At 44.4% G+C, this 20,032-nt stretch overlaps 1 protein-coding gene across 14 annotated transcripts in view; it reads left to right on the top strand.

The window, feature by feature from the left end:
• Window positions 1–20,032, top strand: part of LOC127483472 (ankyrin repeat domain-containing protein 26) — a 225,911-nt gene that overhangs the window by 12,291 nt on the left and 193,588 nt on the right. For 5 of the 14 annotated variants that reach the window (XM_070055970.1, XM_070055968.1, XM_070055966.1 and 2 more), the window contains exons 1-3: window positions 13,526–14,166; window positions 16,392–16,526; window positions 17,815–17,970. The gene's annotated coding sequence lies outside the window, so the exon portion shown is untranslated. Of the gene's footprint in view, window positions 1–5,907; window positions 6,863–9,779; window positions 11,519–13,524; window positions 14,167–15,625; window positions 15,766–16,391; window positions 16,527–17,814; window positions 17,971–20,032 lie in introns of those variants that run through there. The other 9 variants (XM_070055975.1, XM_070055974.1, XM_070055972.1 and 6 more) reach the window with 7 other exon arrangements.

Raw genomic sequence — 20,032 nt, 5'->3', positions numbered from 1 at the left:
GCTCGCTGGCAGTTTGTCCACTTCTGGGAGTTTCTTTTCTTTGGCTAAATTCAATCTGTCTGTGAGTGTTTTTATTCTGACTGCTGTTGATCTGCACCCTTTTCCCTACATTTGGTGCCCCGTGTGAGGAGGCACTGCTCTGCACCCTTTTCCTTACAGTTAGCACGAGACTGTCTGTTCAGTCTTTACTTCAAAGTTTGTACAATATGTCAGAAACAACCTGACACTTGGCAGCTTCTGCAAGGTTCTGGCCTGTTCTGTAGTCTCATTCTCTCTCTCTCTTTCTCTCTCTCTCTCTGTGTATATGTGTGGCTGATAGTCAAAAAGCAGACTAATACTAGTAAAATTATGTTTCTCTGGGGTGTTTTGGGTAGGATGCAAAGTGATGAAAAAATTTTTTTGCACTTAATGGTTGACTTTTAAAAACTGATTTTTTTGCTTTTATTTCTTTAAAAGACATAAAGGCACAGTACAGATAGTGACAGAGTGACGGGGGCCTGGGGTCTTCCATCCACTGGTTCACTCCCTAAATGATTGCCATTGCCAGGGCTCACCAGAGCAAAAGCTGTGAGCCTGGAACTCCGTTGAGGTCTTCCGTGTTGGTGGGAGGGCTCGACTGTTGAGACATCTGCTGCCTTGCTGGGCGCATTAGCTGGAGGCTGGATCAGCAGTGGAACAGCTGGAACTCGAACCAGTGCCCTTCTGGGATGCTGGCATCACAGGCCGTGGATAATCTGCTGTGCCTCAGTGCTAGCCCACGTGAGGAGCAGTTATGCAGACATTGCCTGTTGATTGTGGAGAGATGCATTCTGGTGTGGGATGGCTAAGGAAGTAGGAATGTGGAGTGAGATAAGTTGAAAGGAGTAGGGTTCTCTGTGACCTTCTGCCTTCTCTAGGTTTTGTGCTGGTTTCTGTTCCTGCTGTCTCTTGCTCCTTGGAATTAATCAAAACCATTTGTGTTTACTGCTGAATACACAAGTACCTGAATTGAATCTGTTATCAGGAGACACTGACTTGATAAAGGCTACTAAGTGTTCATTCATGAAATTTCCCTTTTTAAAACTCTAGGATTAATGATTTAGGTTTTGCATAGTTTTTAAATACAATGTATATGACTTAAGTTAATATTTTAGGCCGGCGCCGCGGCTCACTAGGCTAATCCTCCGCCTAGCGGCGCCGGCACACCGGGTTCTAGTCCCGGTCGGGGCGCCGGATTCTGTCCCGGTTGCCCCTCTTCCAGGCCAGCCCTCTGCTGTGGCCAGAGAGTGCAGTGGAGGATGGCCCAGGTGCTTGGGTCCTGCACCCCATGGGAGACCAGGAAAAGCACCTGGCTCTTGGCTCCTGCCATCGGATCAGCGCGGTGCGCCGGCCGCAGCGCGCGGGCCGCGGCGGCCATTGGAGGGTGAACCAACGGCAAAGGAAGACCTTTCTCTCTGTCTCTCTCTCTCTCTCACTGTCCACTCTGCCTGTCAAAAAAAAAAAGTTAATATTTTAGCCCTACAAATGTCCCATTTAATTTGATCTGGACTAGTTTTATATATGCCAGCATGTAAATTTTTAAGCTTTAAAATTTGGTCAGACTGCACAGATGCACATGCAGAGTTGTCATTTTTTATCTAAGCCTAAATGTAAATTTGATTTTAATTTGTCTCCTATTTAGCCGTGATCTACTTTTGTTAAATCTAATTTTATGTCTTTTTGCAATTATCATTTTCTTCTTATCTCTGAACACCTTAATTGTGAAAACCTTTCAATAGTCACATCTTTGGATGGCACAGAGATCTCTGTCCATTGGTCCAAGTCTTTATATAATAAATATGTAATAGAAAGCTTTTATATTGACTTTTACTTGATCTGCATTTTTCTTACAAGTACAATAAACTTTCTAATGTACCAGGATTCAATTCTCCCTTACAAAGCTTTATATGTCCTGTTTTTGTGTTTGCATAAGTGTTTGTAACTTTTTGTAATTGCTTGTCTGAGGCTATATGTGGGGACATGCCTGAAGAATGGCTTCTTTGTTGTTGTTAAATATTTATTCATTTGAAAGCTAGGGTTACAGAGGGGCAGAGAGAGTGAGAACACTGGTTCATTCTCCAAAGGGTTGCAATGGCCAGAGCTGTGCTGATCCGAAGCCAGGATCCAAGGCTTCTTCTGGTCTCCCACGTGGATGTAGGGGCCCAAGGATTTTGGCCATCTTCTACTGCTTTCCCAAGTCATAGCGTAGAGCTGGATAGGAAGTGGAGCAGCCCGGACTCAAACCAGCAGCCATGTGTGATGCCAGCACTGCAGGTGGCGGCTTTACCAGTTTTGCCACAACGTGGGCCCCGGGAATGGTTACTTGAATTGTGTGTGTGTGTGTGTGAAAGAGGAGAGAGAGAGAGAGAGAGAGAGAGAGAGAAATAGATAAAGATTTTTTTATCCACTGATTCACTTCCTGGATGACCACAATGGTCAGGCCAAAGCTACGAGCCAGGGACCCATTCCAGATCTCCCACATGGGTGGCAGGAGTCCGAAGACTGGGGTTGTCTTCTGCCCTCCTAGGTGAGTTAACAGGGTGCTGAATCAGAAGCTGAAGAGCCAGGATTCAAAACCTTAAGTCCCATATGGGAAGCTGGTGTCCCAAATGCAGCTGAACCCTCTGAACCACACCTCCAGATCCACTCAGATTTATCCAGTATCAGACAGAATCTACTTTGTATTACTGATCGTTACTCTCATTTTCACACGAAATGCACAGTAGTAATGCCCCAGGGAATGCTGATAAATTGGTGTTTGGAAAGCAATATGGAAGTAGATCTCAAGAACGTGAGATTCAAAAGGAAGATTGAGCTAAGGGATCAGAAGGTTGTTTCTCAGGTCCATGATTCATCCTCCAAGAAAGTAGAATTAGCAGACAGCAAGTATCCCCATCTGTTACAGAACAACCCTTCCATGTTGTCTGTTGGCAAGGGTTTTTCAAGAGGGGATTTTCCATGAGCTTTCTGAAGTTCACATGCATGGATTAAAAAAAAAAATGCACCTGCAAGTTGCCCCAAATGATGACCTGATTGGGAACAACCAAGAGAGTCAAGATACAAGTTTGAATCAAAACGTCATCACCAACAGCAATACATCAACTTCCAAAAGAATCAATTTAAGAAAAAGACTTAATTTAAGCACAAGTCGTATTCCAAAACTGATTATCAAAAAGGCGAATTGCTCAGGAATGAGACTAGAAGCATGCAATATATTTCAAAATGTGAAAAAAAATGCACCAAAGTAAATATGTAAATGTCATTATACACAGACTTCATGGGGTACTCTTGTATTTCTAATTGTTTTAATCTTTATTGGAACATAAGCTCTCTGAGAAGGCAGAACATTTTATTTTGTTCAACAGGGTGTTAGAAGTGCCTAGCACATAGTATGTGCTCATAAACATCTGTCAGCTTCATTGAAACACAGAATTCGCCCCAGGCCTAGCGTTAAACACAGTTAATTAGATGGTTCTATACTGAAAAACAGTGCGGTCCTAGGTGCAGAAAGAAATTTGTTTGGATTTTCTAACCCTGTGTAACAAGTCACCCGAAACGTTGTGGTTTAAATGGTACTTATTAATTTCCCACTATTGGGGGGATAGCTGGGAGGTTCTTACTTGGAGTCCCTTGTGTGTATAGTCTGGTGGTTGCTGGGCTGATGGTTCCTTCGTCATGAGGCTGTAGAAAGTTGGGAGAAGGTAACCATTTCTTCCTCCAGGTGGTGTCCCTACTTGGCTCACTTCTGCTTCCTCACCACATGGGCAGTAGGTGTGATTTCTTACACTGTAGCTGGATCCCCATAGAGCCAGTATTAGGAGAGGCCCAGGTGGCAGCTGTCTTGCTGCCTTAGAAGCCTTAGTATCATTTATGCATGTTCCAGGAAGGAAAGAATTCATTTACTCACAGGATAATAAACTCATGATGTTAGAGGCAAAGTGACCTTCTGAACAGAATGCCATGGAAAATATGGAGCACATAGTACTGACCGGTAATTAGGATTAAGAACGGTGTGTCTGGTTAGATTGCCCTGGGCAAGTCCTGACTTCACCATACACTAGTTCTCTTAGGCACATCTTGGCCATTTCAGGTTCAATTTCTCATCCATAATAATGGATAAGTCCTTTCAAATTGCATTGTTAGGTTCTTCTGCCATTAGGCATGTTCTGGTGGGAAATTTTGAGACTCTTTGTAAAAGCAACATGGAAGCTGATATAATCAAACTAAGTAATTGTATTTGGAATATTGTTATTTCTAGTCATTTTGGCCACTAATTTGCTCTTTAAAAGTGGAATGAACCAGTGATTGGTTGGTTTAAGTTTTAGGAATGTAGGGAGATGATCCTTCTTGTCTGGCCTTGGCTGCATGCATTATGGTGCAAAAAGGCTGAAAAATCATCCCATCACTGATTTACTTGAAGTTTACTATTAGATAACTTTATTACAGATCAGTCCCTCCTGGTGTTTAGACCTCTGTTCTTTAATGCTAGAAATGTACTCGTCAGTGACCCTGAAGAAAATTCTACTTTGCAGTGAATTCTGCTACCACTCCAGATTCATCCTGTTAGCCATCTGATGCAATGTTGAATGGGTTTTCTGAATCAATGCCGGTTTCTTGGAAGCCAAACCATGTAAAGACTTTCAAAGTTAGAACCTGTACCTGCTGTTCTTATGAAGCCAGGTTCCATTGGTTGGCTTCAAGGATATGCGAAAGTGAAGAATTTGGAGATTGTTTTTGGGACCATTTCCTAATCTTATGCTGAAGCATCAGTTCTGTTTGTACTAAGGTTATTTCAGGTAGTAATAGATCTGCCTTCTCTTCACTTAACTTGATCTTAGACAGCAAGGCATTCTGATTGTGGAGTGTTACTTTGTTTTTCTTATTATCTCTACATTCTTCTGTAATAATGGAGTGTCAGAGGAGGCTCACCGAAATAAAAACCAAAGGACTGTTTTCACTTTCTAATACTACCATGTAAATCGTCTGTTCACATAACCATCAGTATTCCACCTTCTTCTTGGCATATTATGAGGGAAACATGAAAGGTTTTAAAAAATCCTAAGAGCATTCAAGTACAAGTCATTCTTAACAATGGAAAGGAGATAGATACTGTTGTTTTCCAGCTTTGAAGAAGTTAAGAGTTCCAAAATGTTTAAGTTGTGCTGGGGATATTATAGGAGATGTACATAGACTTTTCTGCGCCTGGTCATGAATATTTTTCAGATCAAGGATGTAATTTCTATTCCTCTTGCCTCATTCTTATAAATGTTGTAGTTGTTTTCAGTCTTTCTCAGTGAATGTTGTTATTCCCAACTCCCCATACGTTCCACCCAGTATCCATGTTGACCCACATTTTTTGCCTTTAAAGAGAGTTACCATCAAGGAGGATGAGCAGAGCAGAGTAATTGTTGTGGCCAGATTCATGAGTAGTGGTAGGAATCTAAATGATAATTGTGTACACACAGGCCACCATGGGTGTTTTGTGAATAGTATTTTCAATGTGGAATCAAGAGCATTACACTCTTTTGATAGAATACAACCAAAGTACTATGGTACAGTTGTCTCTATTCACATGTGGGAACTTACTCAAAGAAGTGGTAGAAAAATCTGACTGCAGGGCCTTAGTGTAGGCTTTGAAAGTAACCTTTACAGTCATTTCATTTCAGTGTTGCTGATGGGAAAAGTACTTGTGAGACTATGCAGCATTTAGAATCAGTATTTTATAAAACTTGGTAATTCAAATTTCTAGACAAAGACGTGATGCTGGAGTCATTCCAAGTATTATATTGTTGTCCGTTCATGGAGACGTTCATGGAATCAGGAGCCTGAAAAGAGTGATTGTGGGGAGCTAGACTAAGTTACTGGAATTAAAACTTATTCTATGCATCTGCTCTCCCACAATATGGCGCTGGGAGAGGAGTAAACAGCTTCTGCGCAGCTGCCTCCAGTTCGACCAATAAACTGCAGGAGCTGCTCCTGATTGGAGGAGAGCTGCATGCTCGGTGTGTGGGTAGCCGAGTTGGGATCGGTGGAAGAGGACTATAAAAGAGGAGAGAGACGGCACAGTGGTGTGGGTTGGTTGGAGAGTGCGTTGGAGAGTTTGCGGGGAAGTTCGTTGCTTCGTTCTTTCTCATTTCTCTCTACTCATTCTTGCTTTGGGAGTTCGCTGTTTGCTTATTCTTACTTTACTACAGAAAAGACTTGTAAAAGGGGAACAACAAGCATCCGGTCCGGTGTGGCTCCTCTGCAGAGGAGCAGCAAGTGATGGTCTCTCTAAGATCCTTCAGTGGGGCAACCAAACCTTGTTTCACTATGGAAACAATTGCGAAGGACAGCTTCTGATTCCCCAAATTTCATGTCATGAACTCTGCGAAGTGATAACATTCCCAGTTCTGAGTAAAAGGCCTATGGAAGTGTTACCGATTTGAGAAAGCTGACAATCTGTTTTGCAGTTGAGATTAAGAATGGACTCTGTGTATGTCAGATGTTTCATACTTTGTTTTTAAAAACAGAATATAGTTCATGTGTTTGCAGGAGTAGATAGCACGCAAGGATTCAAACTTGATAACATGCGTTAGATGTTTTTGTAAAACCTGCTTTGGTTTTAGATGTTTTTGTAAAATCTGCTTTGGTTTTCAGTCATTTAGTGTATTTCACTGCCTTTTCACTCCTGTAAATTAACTATTCAACTGCTAGGCAGTCTTTATAATTTTATGTTTGACATAATTATCATCTGTTCTGCTTTATAGTAAGATTGTACTCCACCCAAATAAGAAGCAATCAAAGGAATTAAAGCAAATAGCAGTCAAATTCACATAAGTGAATGCTAGAGGCTCAAGGATTTGTAAGTATTGATTTGGCAACATCTAAGTTGCTGCTGGCACAAAACTTCTATTTATTTGTATTATTTGAAGGATATAATGTAAATCTTTGTTAATGAAAAACTCAGGAAGGAAGTGATTAAATAGAACTAAATACTTCCTTAACATACAGAATGCTTACTTGCTGATCGGTATCGGGAAATACTGAAACTGGCTATCGTAAAACATTTGGTCTCAGGGAACCAGGTCTTGTAGGTCCATTTTATTAAAGATTTGTTTGTTTGAAAGGCAGAGTTGACAGGGAGATCTTCCATCTGCTATTTCACTCCCCAAATGGCCACAATGGAAAGGTCAGGCCAAAGGCAGAAGCCTGGAACTGCATTCGGGTCTCCCAAAGTGGTGGATGTACCCAAGCACTTAGGCCCTCATCAACTGCCTTCACAGGCAGATTAGCAGGGAGCTGGAATGAAGTGGAGCATTGGGACTCGAACCTGTGCTCACATGGGGTGCTGGCATTGTGGGCTGCAGCTTAACCCACCAAGCCTTAGTGCCAGCTCCTATCAGGTCCATTTCTAAAGCAATGGAGATCTTTTGGGAAAATCACTTCGGTCCGACCTGCTTGGTAAAGTAATCACAACAGAGTTCTTTCCTCTGTTGCTTCACTGCTTGACTGCCTGCAACTGCTGGGGCTGGGCCAGGCCAAAGCTAGGAGCCGGGAACTCAATCCAAGCCTCCCACATTGGTGGAAAGGAACCAGATAACTGAGTCAACTTGATCTACTGCCTCCCTGTGTGTATTAGCAGGAAATTGAATCAAAAGTGGTGCTTGGTCATGTATGGAATTTGGATTTCAATCCAGAGTTTGGTTCCCAACTGCATCACTTACTCTCATATGTCATTAAAAATGTTGTAATCTGTGTATGCCTTCATTCTCCCTCTGTTTTCTCCATTGCAGCCTTACATTCTAGTCATCTGCCAGACCCTCATCCCCCCAGTTTTCCACCATTGCACTACCATCCCTCCTACTCTATATTAGCTTCAACCTGCTTGAGGGCCTACATACTTGCCTCCCACTCCGTCCTCTCTATATATCCTCCCATTCCTTCTGGCCCACCACATTGGACTCACTTTCCTCCCCGCCTTCATACGAGCCTCATCATCCCAGTTGGTCCTGCACACCATCCTCACCCTCTTGTGAAGGCCAGCCTCACTCTACCTCTGGTCCACAAAAACAACCACACCTCATCCTCATCTTCTACCTCCGTTGCGTTTCCCTTGTTTCCCTGCTACAACTGCACCCTTCTTCCAGACTTCCACATCCGTTTCATCCTTACAGTTTTCTACCATATCCTCAACCTGTCTGTGGTACTCTACACCAGCCTCGACCTCTTTGTGGGGCCTACATCCTGGCCTCCACCCTTTGTAATTCACACTGGGTTCAGTTTCCTTCTGGCTGCCATACTAGAATCACTTTCCTTCTGACCCTCCAGCCAACCCTCACTCTCTTGGCCCTGAACACCAGCCTCACCCTCCCTCTGGTCCTCAGTACCAGCCTCACCTTCCCCCTGGTCCTCCATGCCACTCCAATCTTATTCTCCTTCTGTTGGTCCACTGTAGCCTCACTCTTCTAGCCCTTCACATGGGTTTCATCCACCAAATCTGCCATAACTTCACCTTTCCTGTGGTGCTCTACCCCAGCTTCATCTTCCTTGTGGGCCTCCATCCTGGCTTTGCACTGCTTGTGTGCCACTGTGACTTCCAACTTCCTTCTCATCCTCAGTGCCACCCTCTCCCTCCTTCTCAGCAATGCCACCCTCACCCTCCTCATTCTCTGTGCCAGCCTCGCATTCTTTCTATTCCTTGACACTGTCCTCACCTTCCTTTTGTGGCTCATCCCTGGAATAACCCTTCTGGTGATCCACCACCTAAGGATCACTTTCTCTCTGGTCTTCTGTCCAGTTTCTACCCTCTCTACAGTCATCCACCTAAGCCTAGCCTTCACTGTGGTTCTCAACATAAGCCTTTCCTGTGGACCTCCATGATAGCCTCACATCCCTCTTAGTCCTCCACACCAGTCTTACTGTCCTCTGTTTCTCCACTGCAATCTTACCCTCCTTTGAGTCCTCCACTTGTGCCTCACCTGCCAACTCTTCTATCATGGCCTCACCTTCCCTGCTGTGCACTACACCAGACTCAACCACCTTGTAGGCTTCCGTGCTGGCCTCCCTCTCCTTGGCCTCCATATTGCCCTCACTTTACATCTGTTCCACCTCAGACATACTTTCCTTCAGACTCTGCAGCCCAGCCTTGGCCTCAGCCTCACCAGCAGATGGAAGAACCAGTGATGGAATCTCTGTCTCTCTCTCTCTCTCTCCCTTTCTCTCCCTCTCCCTCTCCCCCCAACCCCTCTTTCCAAAGAAATCATTTAAAAAAAAGAGAGAGATTGGATTCAGGAGCTGCAGGCAAGGATTAAACTCTGGTATTCAGGATGCTTGTTTCCCAACCACTGGACTATATGCCTGCTCCATTTTGTAACATTTTCAATGTTTGTTTAGTAGCTGCCCTTGAATTTGCAACATGCATTTACAGCTAATCTCAGTCTATTTTCAAATATTCTGCTTCCTGGATACTGTGAGTGCCTCATAATAACAAAATATTCCCCATCTCCTCCCATTCCTTCAGCCCTCATGCATATTTTCTTTTCAGTGATAGAAAAATATATACACATGTAATATGTAAATATGAATATTATGTATGCCATTTTTGTGTATGTATTGTATTAATATGTATTAAAATAATATATAATGTGTTGCTATCATTATTTTCAGCAATCCCATTAGTAAATTAAGAATAAAAAAAGTAAAATTTATATTTTACTGCTATTTTTTTTTCTCATGTTCTTCCTTTTTATATAGATCCAAGTTTCTGACCTATATGATTTTCTTCCTCTCCAGAAAACTGTTGGCATTTCTCGCAAGATAGTCTTCTGGCAACAAAATGTACAATTTTTGCCTGCCAAACATTTATTTCTTCTTCACTTTAGAAAGACAAGTTTTAGGATACCAAATTTCAGTTTGGTAGTTTTTCTCTCCATGCTTAAAATAGTTTTCTCCACTCAGTTTTTCCTTGTGTGGTTTCTGAGGAGAAGTCAGATGTGTTTGCTCCCCCATGGATTGTTTATTCTGCACAAGCTGCCTTCAGGACTTGTTTACGGGATACTGCTGTATATAGTGAATATCAACAAGCCTTTGGAGAAGTTGTTTTGATTTTTTTTAAGGAAGTATGGGAGGAGATATGGATCATTTTTTTAAAAACTGAGGACAAACAGACCTGTTTAAACTACATACTTCTAAGTAATGAAACTAAGAATGGATGTTGGTGAGCTACATCATGCATGAGATTTAAAATAGCACTCTTAATTAAAAACACAATTTTCAAGAGCATCGGTTAACAGAGAGCATTGAATTTGCCTCCACGCTTTTTCATTGTACTGCAAAGTAAGCATTTTGGGCAAGGACCACATGTCAGATTTATCTTTGAATCTCTCTTGCCTGCTAAAGGTAGTGACATGATAGGCCTGAATATGTGCTTAAATGACTCAATGAAGGAATGCAGTCATGCATTAAATTCAAATCAAACCTCATGGTGTTTGATGTCAGAATTGTGTAACTAAATGTTAGGTTCTAAAATGTCAACATGGTATTTCACTTGGAGAAAACGTAGATTAATGGCTCTGATTTTGAAACTACTTCCTTCTTTCTCAAAAAGTGCAGTAAACCTTGGGTGACAGTCACGAAGCCTCTTCCTACTGCAGCTAAGTAACATAGACCCCCTATGCCTCATTTGTAGCACTGATTTTAGGTTGTCTTGACAAATTACCAAGAGTTTTGCCATACCATTCTTGTTCTTTCTGGTTTGTCTGGTCTATATTGATATCTGTCACAGATTTCCAATCACTACTGGCAAACATTTAGTTCACTTACTTTATACAGAACAGTTCCAGACTCTCATTTGGAGTTTTACCCTGTGTATACAGTTTGAAATAGAATGAAAACCATTGGCATAGAGTCCCTTTTAAAGGTTTACCTGTTGTGGAAGCATTTGAAAGAAAACATATTAAGGGCAAAGGTAAATATTTACTTAAATTATTAAAACATCTTGAGATTTTTTTTGCTATGGCCCTGATGTCATAAAATTATATTTAAGCTAGTGTGATAACTTTGAAACCATAGATACAGAAGTTAGTATGCATTGAGAGGTACATAATGTATATACTGTTAGCTTGCTTGAATTAAAGGTAGCCATTGTATATTTTAAATTACTTTAATGTTGAAATTTGTATGTAGTTTAGAAAATGGAAGGTATGGTCTGTTGAGAGTTGGCTTTAATCCTCAAGTAGGTTGGCTTATACTCAATTTCAGGGAGACGACACACATATGCCTAGTAGGATAACTCAAACAGTAGGCTTTGTAAGGCAAAAAGCCTATGAATATCATGGAGAATAAGAATTTCAGGCTTTGTTTTTAATATTTATTAATTTATTTATTTGAAAGGCAGAGTTACAGAGAGGCAGAGGCAAAGAAAGAGAGAAGTCTTCCATCTGCTGGTTCACTCTCCAAATGGCCACAACAGCTGGAACTGCATCTGTCTGGAGCCAGGAGCTTCCCTCAGGTCTCTCAGGTTGGTGTAGGGGCCCAAGGACTTGGTCCATCCTCTTCTGCTTTCCCAGGCCATAGCAGAGAGCTGGATCGAAGTGAAGCAACCAGGACTCAAACCAGCACCCATATGGGATGCTGGCACTGCAGATGGTGGCCCTACCAACTATGCCACATCGCTGGCCCCAGAATTTCCAATTTAATGTTTTTTCCTACTTGCATTTCCATCGAAGAAGGGGTTGATGATGAGATGTTAGGAATCTATTATTAAATGAAGGCATGAGGAATCTATTACAGCCCTCCTGCAGTACTCCCTCTTTCCAGCTTATGCAGACTGAATTTACAAATGGTTTTGGTGCTTCTATCAAACAGTAAATGATTTTTCCAATGTAGGCCATATTTATTCCTATTTTACTCAATGTTAGCATTAAGACTTAATGCTAACTAGCATTTTTAAAAAATTTAGTTAAAATTACATTTGCATATGAAAGTGGAGACAAACTTACTAATTTATTCTACTTCTAAATATACGTAAAATTTTCTTGAGGAAATAGGATGGCAGTCAAGTTAGAGAGGGCTAGTTCTTGAAAAGGAAGTTGTCATATGTAATCATTTAGGAGCGGCCATCTGGAGGCATGGATGCTCTTCACTCTTCACAATTATTTAATTATGTTCTGGGTGGCATTTCATTGCTTGGTGTCCTTTGTGGATATATTATACTTTGTACATCCAGTTGCTGAATCACAGTCATAGGCCGATTCCATATTTCAGCTGTTGTGAGTAGCACTTCCATAAACATGGAATGGAGATATCCTTTTGATGCACTGATGTCTTGTCTTTTGGACGTATACCCAGTAATGGAATTGCGGGATTTTGCTCAGTTCTGTTTTGTTAGAGAGACTCCCATACTATTTTCCATAATGGTTGTGCTAATTTGCCTTCCCACAAAACACTAAAAAAATTTCACCAGTCTTGAAATCCATGCCACCCTTTGTTATTTTTTGTTTTCTTCATGATAGTTATTCTACCTGGAGTGAGATGATAATCTTATTCTGGTTTTAACTTGCATTTTTGTGTTGATTAATGATGTGGAGAATTTCTTCATGTAACTACTGGACATGTGCATGTCTTCTTTTGAGATGAGTATGTTAAGTTCTTCAGCCTAGTTTAAAAATTGGTGGTTTTGTTTGTTTTTTGTTGTTGTTGCTGTTGTTTTTTGGGTTTTTTTTTAGCCCTGGGTTTTTTGAGTAATTATATAGTCTGGATATTAACTCCTTTTAGAAAACCTGAGAAGTACTGTGTGGCATTGTATTGGGGACAGGTTTTGTTATTTACTTTTTGACATAGAAGCACAGGCTAGACTGGCCTGAGTCGTTGGCTCGGGGCTTCTCCCACACCAGGAATCTGAAGCAGTGTCAGTGGCCGTGGGCTTAGCAGGTTGGAGCTGGATGGACCTGATGCAAGGTGGTGGGCACTACTGGCACAGCACCCCGGCTGGCTGCATGGGGGAAGAGGCCCGGGCCCTGCTGCCCACGTGTGACTCTTGGGGGCTCGGCTGCCATGCCACTTTGTCCTGGGAGGCCCTGCTACATGCTGCTGCATTCTGGGAGCTGGGAGCCCAACAATGCCCTGCAGGTCTAAGGAGCCTGCCCTGGTCCCTGCACTGGCTGCAACCACTGGAGAATGAAACACCCCCAGGTAATAGCACCCGTGGCTCGGACAAGGAGCTCAGTGACCTCCTGGACTTCAGCATGATGTTCCTGCTGCCTGTGGCCAGTGGAAAGGGCTGGCCTGTCTCCTTGGCCAGCACACAGCTCAGAGGAACAGGTTCGGAGGACGGGCCCGGCTCAGGATCCTGGGATGCTGGCGACCAGAACACCTCCTCGTTTGACCCCGGCCAGAGCTACAGTGAAGAACCCACTTCAGTGAGTCCCACAGCAGCCTTTCTTGGTTCACATTCCTGGGACCTGGACCTGGACCTGGACTTGGAGGCAAGGGCAGCCAGTGGGGCGGGTATCCCACCTTCTGGCAAGACACGGCTTTTGGTGGCTTGACTCAGGTCAGGTTCCTGACGGGCACGCTGGCCCTGCGCAGCCCCGGGCCATTGTCTTTCTCAGACATCAAGGGTAGCACCCAGTACAATGCCTCCTAACCTGGCAACCCTTGGGGCAGAGCCTCAGGTGGCCACTGGGCCCACAGATCAAGAATGTCCAGAAGATTCTACTTGTTCTTCCTTCCTCATCGTACCCTCCCACCTCCACCCCAGCTTAAGTGACGACTAAGGCAGGGATGCCTGTGTCTACCCATCTGCCAAGACTCCCTGTAGCACCTGCTCTGCAGCCTTCTACTGGCCAGCCTGCACTCTTCCTTGGAGCTCCAGAGCCCCTCAGACCAGGATGGTTTCAGGCCCATGCTGGATGGGAGCTCATCCGCCTGCCCCTCTGGATGGGCAGTGGTGATGGGTTTTGAGGCCACAGTGCATTTGGTAGCATGTACTAGGAGCATATGGACTACTAGCCGCATGGAGCCGAGGTCAACAGTGGCCTCCCAGCCATGTCCACCTTCTCAGCACCCCCATAGCTGTGTACGGTGGCATCTCCAGCAACACACCACCCCTCCCATCAGTGGGGCAGGCAGCCTCATCGGCTCCCAAGAGACCATGGCCACCAGCAGGTATGATCTCTTATGTTTGTTTATTTATGTGTGTGTGTGTGTGTGTGTGTGTATGTGTGTGTGAGGGATTGGTTCTTCTGTCTTAAAAACTATTCAAAAGAGAAAGAAGAGAAACAGGCATGTGCCAGTTCAAACAAGAACAGATCCCATAGATGGATCAATCCCAGTATTCCTACAGCTCCTGGAACATGACCAGGCTGAAGCTGGGAACCAAGGCTTTGAAGCACAATTCAGATCTCTCAAGTGGGCAACTGTGAGATAACTACTGGAGCCAGCATCAGCTGTCTCACTGGAACCATGTTTGTAGGAAGCTGGAATCCCAGGATGAAACCCAGAATTAAACCCAGGCACTCTCTTATTGGACCTACATGGGCCTCTTCCTAGCCTCTTTTTTTTTTTTTAACTTTTATTTAATGAATATAAATTTCCGAAGTACGGCTTATGGATTACAATGGCTTCCCCCCCATAACGTCCCTCCCACCCACAACCCTCCCCTTTCCCACTCCCTCTCCCCTTCCATTCACATGAGGATTCATTTTCGATTCTCTTTATATACAGAAGATCAGTTTAGTGTACATTAAGTAAAGATTTCAACAGTTTGCACCCCCATAGAAACACAAAGTGAAATATACTGTTTGAGTACTCATTATAGCATTAAGTCTCAATGTACAGCACATTAAGGACAGAGGTCCTACATGAGGAGTAAGTGCACAGTGACTCCTGTTGTTGACTTTACAAATTGACACTCCTGTTTATGGCATCAGTAATCTCCCTATGCACCAGTCATGAGTTTCCAAGGACCTTGTCTAAACAAGATAAGAGTCGGAGAACTCAAGGGGCTTCCATAGCCTTGGAAACTCATGACTGGTGCATAGGGAGATTACTGATTCCTAGCCTCTTTGGCTAACCGCTGCAAAGAGGATGGTTCCCCTCCTATTTCTCCCCTTAGTGAATGCCTATAAGGTATTTGTTCCTTACGTTTTCATCCTGTAGTTACTAACTCAATAATGTGCCAAGGACTTTACTGCTGTAGTCTATAATTCTAATAATTTTCAAGGTTTCTTTCATAAAAAAGGTTAAAAAGTAGAAAAAAGAAATCAGTTAAGGTTTTAAAAATAATTTAATAAAAAAGAAAAGTACTCCACTGAACATTTGGCCAAATATATGATTCCAAGGTGAATGTGGATGCCTTTCTTGTCCTAATGAAATTGAAACAGTTGGGGCTGTCCTTTTTTTTTTTTTTGTACAACTTAGATTTGAGAGGCTGATGCCTATGTCCTCAAAGTATTATATTTCAGTTGTCAAATGTAGGCACGCAAAGATTTCAGAAAATGATAACCTCGGAGAGTAGTAAATATGTGTGTCCCTGACAGCAGTTTCGTTTAGTGGTGTTTTAATGAGTGGAAACCATACATGGAAATTGATTGTAGGGAATAACTTATGATTTCCTTGCTTTTAGTAACATACGTATAAAATAATGAAGATTTGATCTATGGTAGCAACTCTACAATCATATATGTGGGCCTGACCTCTTTGATTGAAGCAGCTGCTGCATAGAGATGCAAGCACCTTCATTGAAGCATTGAAGTTAAAAGTCATGTTAGCATTCTTGTCTGCCACGTCTTAAATATATATCATTTTTTAAAAAGGAAGTATTTATTTGAAAGGCAGTTACAGAGAGGCAGAGCAGAGAGAGGGAGGTCTTCCATCTGCTGGTTCACTCCCTAGATGGCCACAGAATCTGTGCTGATCTGAAGCTAGGAGCTTCTGCAGGGTCTCCCATATGGGTGCAAGGGCCCAAGGACCCGGGCCATCTTCGACTGACTTCACAGGCCATAGCAGCTGGATTGGAAGTGGAGGAGCTGGGACTTGAACTTGTGCCCTTATGGGATGCCAGCACTGTAGGTGGTGGCTTTACCTGCTATGCCACAGCGCCAGCCCCTAAATATGAATCTTTCTAATTTAAGTATGTTAAGTTTCAGTAAACTATTATTTGATAATTCTGAGAGAAATACAGTGGTTTTTGTACTTGAGTCCTTTCTTTTGACATTTTAAGTATTGTGACCCTGAATGAATTGTGTTGTTGAATACCAGCTATGTCCTAGTAAAGATAGACAATGAATATGCAAGTTGAGGGCTGCTATTAATATACTTGTTACTCACTATGTTGCCAATTCATCTTGTAATCGGTGTTCTTTTTCATGTGTTTTTGTCTGTCACTACAGCTAAAGAAGTAAATAAGTCATGGCACGCTTAACAAAAAGACAACAGGCAGATACAGAAGCTATCCAGCATCTTTGGGCATCCATTGAGATCATAAGGAACCAGAAGCAAATCACCAACATTGACTGCATTACAAGGTAAGTAAAGCAAAAATACCCTGTAATATTTCATGTAAAGCTCTCCAAAATGCCTGTCTTTTCTGGTAGCCTACACGTGTTAGAGCTGAAGTCACTTTTTTGTCTTGTAGAAATACACTGTTGTTCAGAAAACAAACACAGCAACATACATAAGTAACCTGTATTTATTCATTTTAAATAAAAATATTATAAGTACTATTTATAATTGCTTATTAGCTATCAAGAATTTTTTATTTTTATTCACTTTTTATAAAAATACTATAAGGACTATTTATAATTGCTTGTTAGCTATCAAGAATTTTTTTTAACTTTTATTTATTTAAATATAAATTTCCAAAGTACAGCTTATGGATTACAATGGCTTCCCCCCCCCCATAACTTCCCTCCCACCCGCAGCCCCTCCCATCTCCCGCTCCCTCTCCCAGATTCCATTCACATCAAGATTCATTTTCAATTATCTTTATATACAGAAGATCAATTTAGTATATATTAAGTAAAGATTTCATCAGTTTGCACCCACACAGAGCATAAAGTGTAAAATACTTTTTGAGTACTAGTTAAGCTATCAAGAATTTTTAACACTTGGCAACTTTATTTGCAGAGTGTTAAAGAAAAGTGATAGTAATACATGTCTTTGAATATTTCTGATTAAAGAAGTATTTACTCGGTCTTATTTTGTTAGGGGTTGCTTGTTGAATTTTAGCAAATATCAACATTAACATATTTTAATGATCTTTTTTTGTTTTTGTTTTTTTTTATCTGTAAATGGGGTGAGCTGAGTTATATATAGTTTTTATACATTATATATATAGTTATATATATTTTAGGTTTATTTATTTGAAAGAGTTAGAGGGAGAGACAGAGATCTTTCATCTGCCAGTTCATTCCCCAAGTGACCCCAGTGGCCAGGGCTGGGCCAGGCCGAAGCCAAGAGCCAGAAGGTTCTTCTGTGTCTCCCACGTTGGTTGCAGGGGCCCCAGCACTTAGGCCTCCCTCTGCTGCTTTCCCCAGCCATGAGCAGGGAGCTGAATTGGCACGGGAGTCGATGGGAGCCAGCACACATATGGGATATCGGCATTGAAGGCAGCAGCTTAAACTGCTATGACAAAAGGCTGGCCCCATATACTTTTAGATTTCTCAAGTCTTCCTTTAATTCCTGGAATTAAACTTGGTATAGAATTCTGATATTTGAACATATTAATGTATTAGTATTTATTAATTTATATTTAATAGTAGACCATATTTTAGTACTCCTGTGGAAAACTTTTTCTATTTTTTTCTTTTTTAGTTACTATTCCAGTTTACTGCCCAAATGCTGGCAATGGCTGCCAGCGTTGGGGTAGCATGGGGCGTCGTGGGAGAGCAGGGATGCCCAGTTCGTCTGTGGGCAGCCGAGGAGAAGGATGCAGTGGTGGTAGCGGGGACTCTGGGGAAGTGTCTGCAGGTATGTACCATCAGTGACGTTGGGGCTCCCTGGTCCCCCACTCCCCTTGGTGAGTGAGACTTCCACTTCCCTGCCCGCTGGACCCGCGGCTCAGGTGTCCCTCCCACGGCCAGGTCTACTCACTGTTTGTTGACGCCCTGTAAGGAGAGTGGGGTCTGCCCAACAGTCCTGAGTTCTCGGCTGCTCAGAGGGCCTTTGGCGAAGCACTGGCCTGCTAAGAAAGTTAGAGAACACCTGGGCTGGCCGCGGCCTCAGGCAGGTCAGCGTGGGAGTGGCGTCCCATGCGCCGTAGGAGTCAGCGTCGGTGCCTGTGGGGCGTCTGCCTGCATGAGGCCTTGGCGTTGGTAGTATCAGCAGAACCAGCGGGGAAGTGCAGTTCAGTGGCCGGCCACGGAGAGAAGGATCCGGCGGCAACAACTTGGGAAGTGTTGGGCGGTCGGCCAGGAAGAGCAGGTGTGTACTGGTGGCAGTGGTGACACGTTGGACAGCAGTGGCTAAGCAGGCAGTGGTGGCGGTGAAGAAGCGTCGGGCGGGGAAGCAGAAGACTTCGGTGGTGGCTGCCTGTCTGGCAGCAGTGGGGAACCAAGGGGCGGCAGGGGCCGCAGGTCTGTGTCCTCCGGCAGGGGCTTCAGTGTCGGTAGCAGAGGCCTCGGAGGCGTCAGCGTCAGCCTTGCATGGGGTGTCGTGTGCAGGGAAGCACAGTTCCGCAGCGGGCAGCGGAGAGGAAGGACGGGGCAGCAGTGGTGACTGCATATCTGTGGCCGTCTGCGAGGCAGCACAGATCTGCATCCACGACAGCAACGAGTAGCAGCACAGTGGCAGTGAGGTGGGCAGTGGGGAAGCATCCGGCGTCCTGGGTGGGGAAGCGTGCCTCGGTGTTGGTGTTGGTGAGGATTGCGGCATTCTGGGCGGGCAGGGGAGCAGAAGTCTTCAGCAGCGGGAACCAGGCCGTGGCGGCAGCTTTGCTCAGTTCCGTGTTGGCCGGCAGAGGTGGCAGCCTCAGTGTCCAGGTGGGTAGCGATGTGGGTGTGGGCGTCAGTGTCACATGGAGCATCAAGGGCAGGGAAGCGCAGTTCGGCGGTGGGCAGCAGAGAGGAAGGATGAGGCAGCAGTGACTCCGCGAAGCATGGGGTGGTCGGCGACAGGGACACTTTGAGCAGCAGGGGTAAAGTAGGTGGTGGCAGCGACCCGTGGAGTGGTTTTGGTGAAGCGTTGGCGTCATTGGTGGGGAAGCATGGCTCTAAGTCTGCCTCGGTGAAGCGTGGGGCTTCCTAGGCAGGGAGGTGTAAGTCTATGGTGGCGGCAGCAACACAGAGGGCGGCTAGGGTCACCAGGTGGCGGGGGAGCTGGTGAGACGAGGGGCAGCGGCGCTGAAGTGTAGTTCCTCCTGGGCGGCGGCACAGCGGTGCCTTGGAAGTGTGAGGCGTTGCAGGCTGGGAAAGGGGAGTCTGCGTTGGTGGAGCGTGGGGCATTGTGGGCAGGGACGTGCAGTTCGGAGGTGGCGTTGACTGTGGCAGTGTGTTGGGTAGTGCAGAGAAGCAGGCAGCAGTGGAGAGGCAGTGGCGAAGAAGCCTTAGGCCACGGGCAGGGAAGTGTGGGGTGCAGGTCCCCTTGGAGCCGGTGGGCCTCTCGGGTTTTCATGGCCTGCACACAGAGATGCTCCCCTCCCCCTGCCTTTGCATCATGGCGTCCAAGAGGAAAGGGAGGGTGAGGGGTCAATATTCTTTGGGTGCTAGTTGTCCACAGCGTTTCACCTGGGGACAGGCTGCCTGCTAGCAGTGAGTTTCCTGCATCATCTGGGAACCACCGGCTTCCAGAGTTGGTGATCCTGGTCGTGCTGGGTTGAGAGCGTCCAGGTGTTGGCAGTGCAGATGGAGAGCCAGATGGCGGGTGTGCCAGGACCAGCCTCTCTTGCCTGGAGGTTGTCGTCCACAGCATTTAGCTGGCTTTGTGCTTTGGGTGCTGATGAGACTGTGGCTACAGGTTGTGGCAGGAGTGAACATCCATTTCAGGTTGCAACCCGAGTGTCTGACAGGGCCCTCACTATTCCTGGAGGGTCTGG

Source organism: Oryctolagus cuniculus, chromosome 13, assembly GCF_964237555.1.
Source record: "Oryctolagus cuniculus chromosome 13, mOryCun1.1, whole genome shotgun sequence".
Taxonomy (NCBI): Eukaryota; Metazoa; Chordata; class Mammalia; order Lagomorpha; family Leporidae; genus Oryctolagus; species Oryctolagus cuniculus.
Note: the sequence above shows the minus strand (reverse complement) of the source record. Positions and strands in the feature narration are given on the sequence as shown.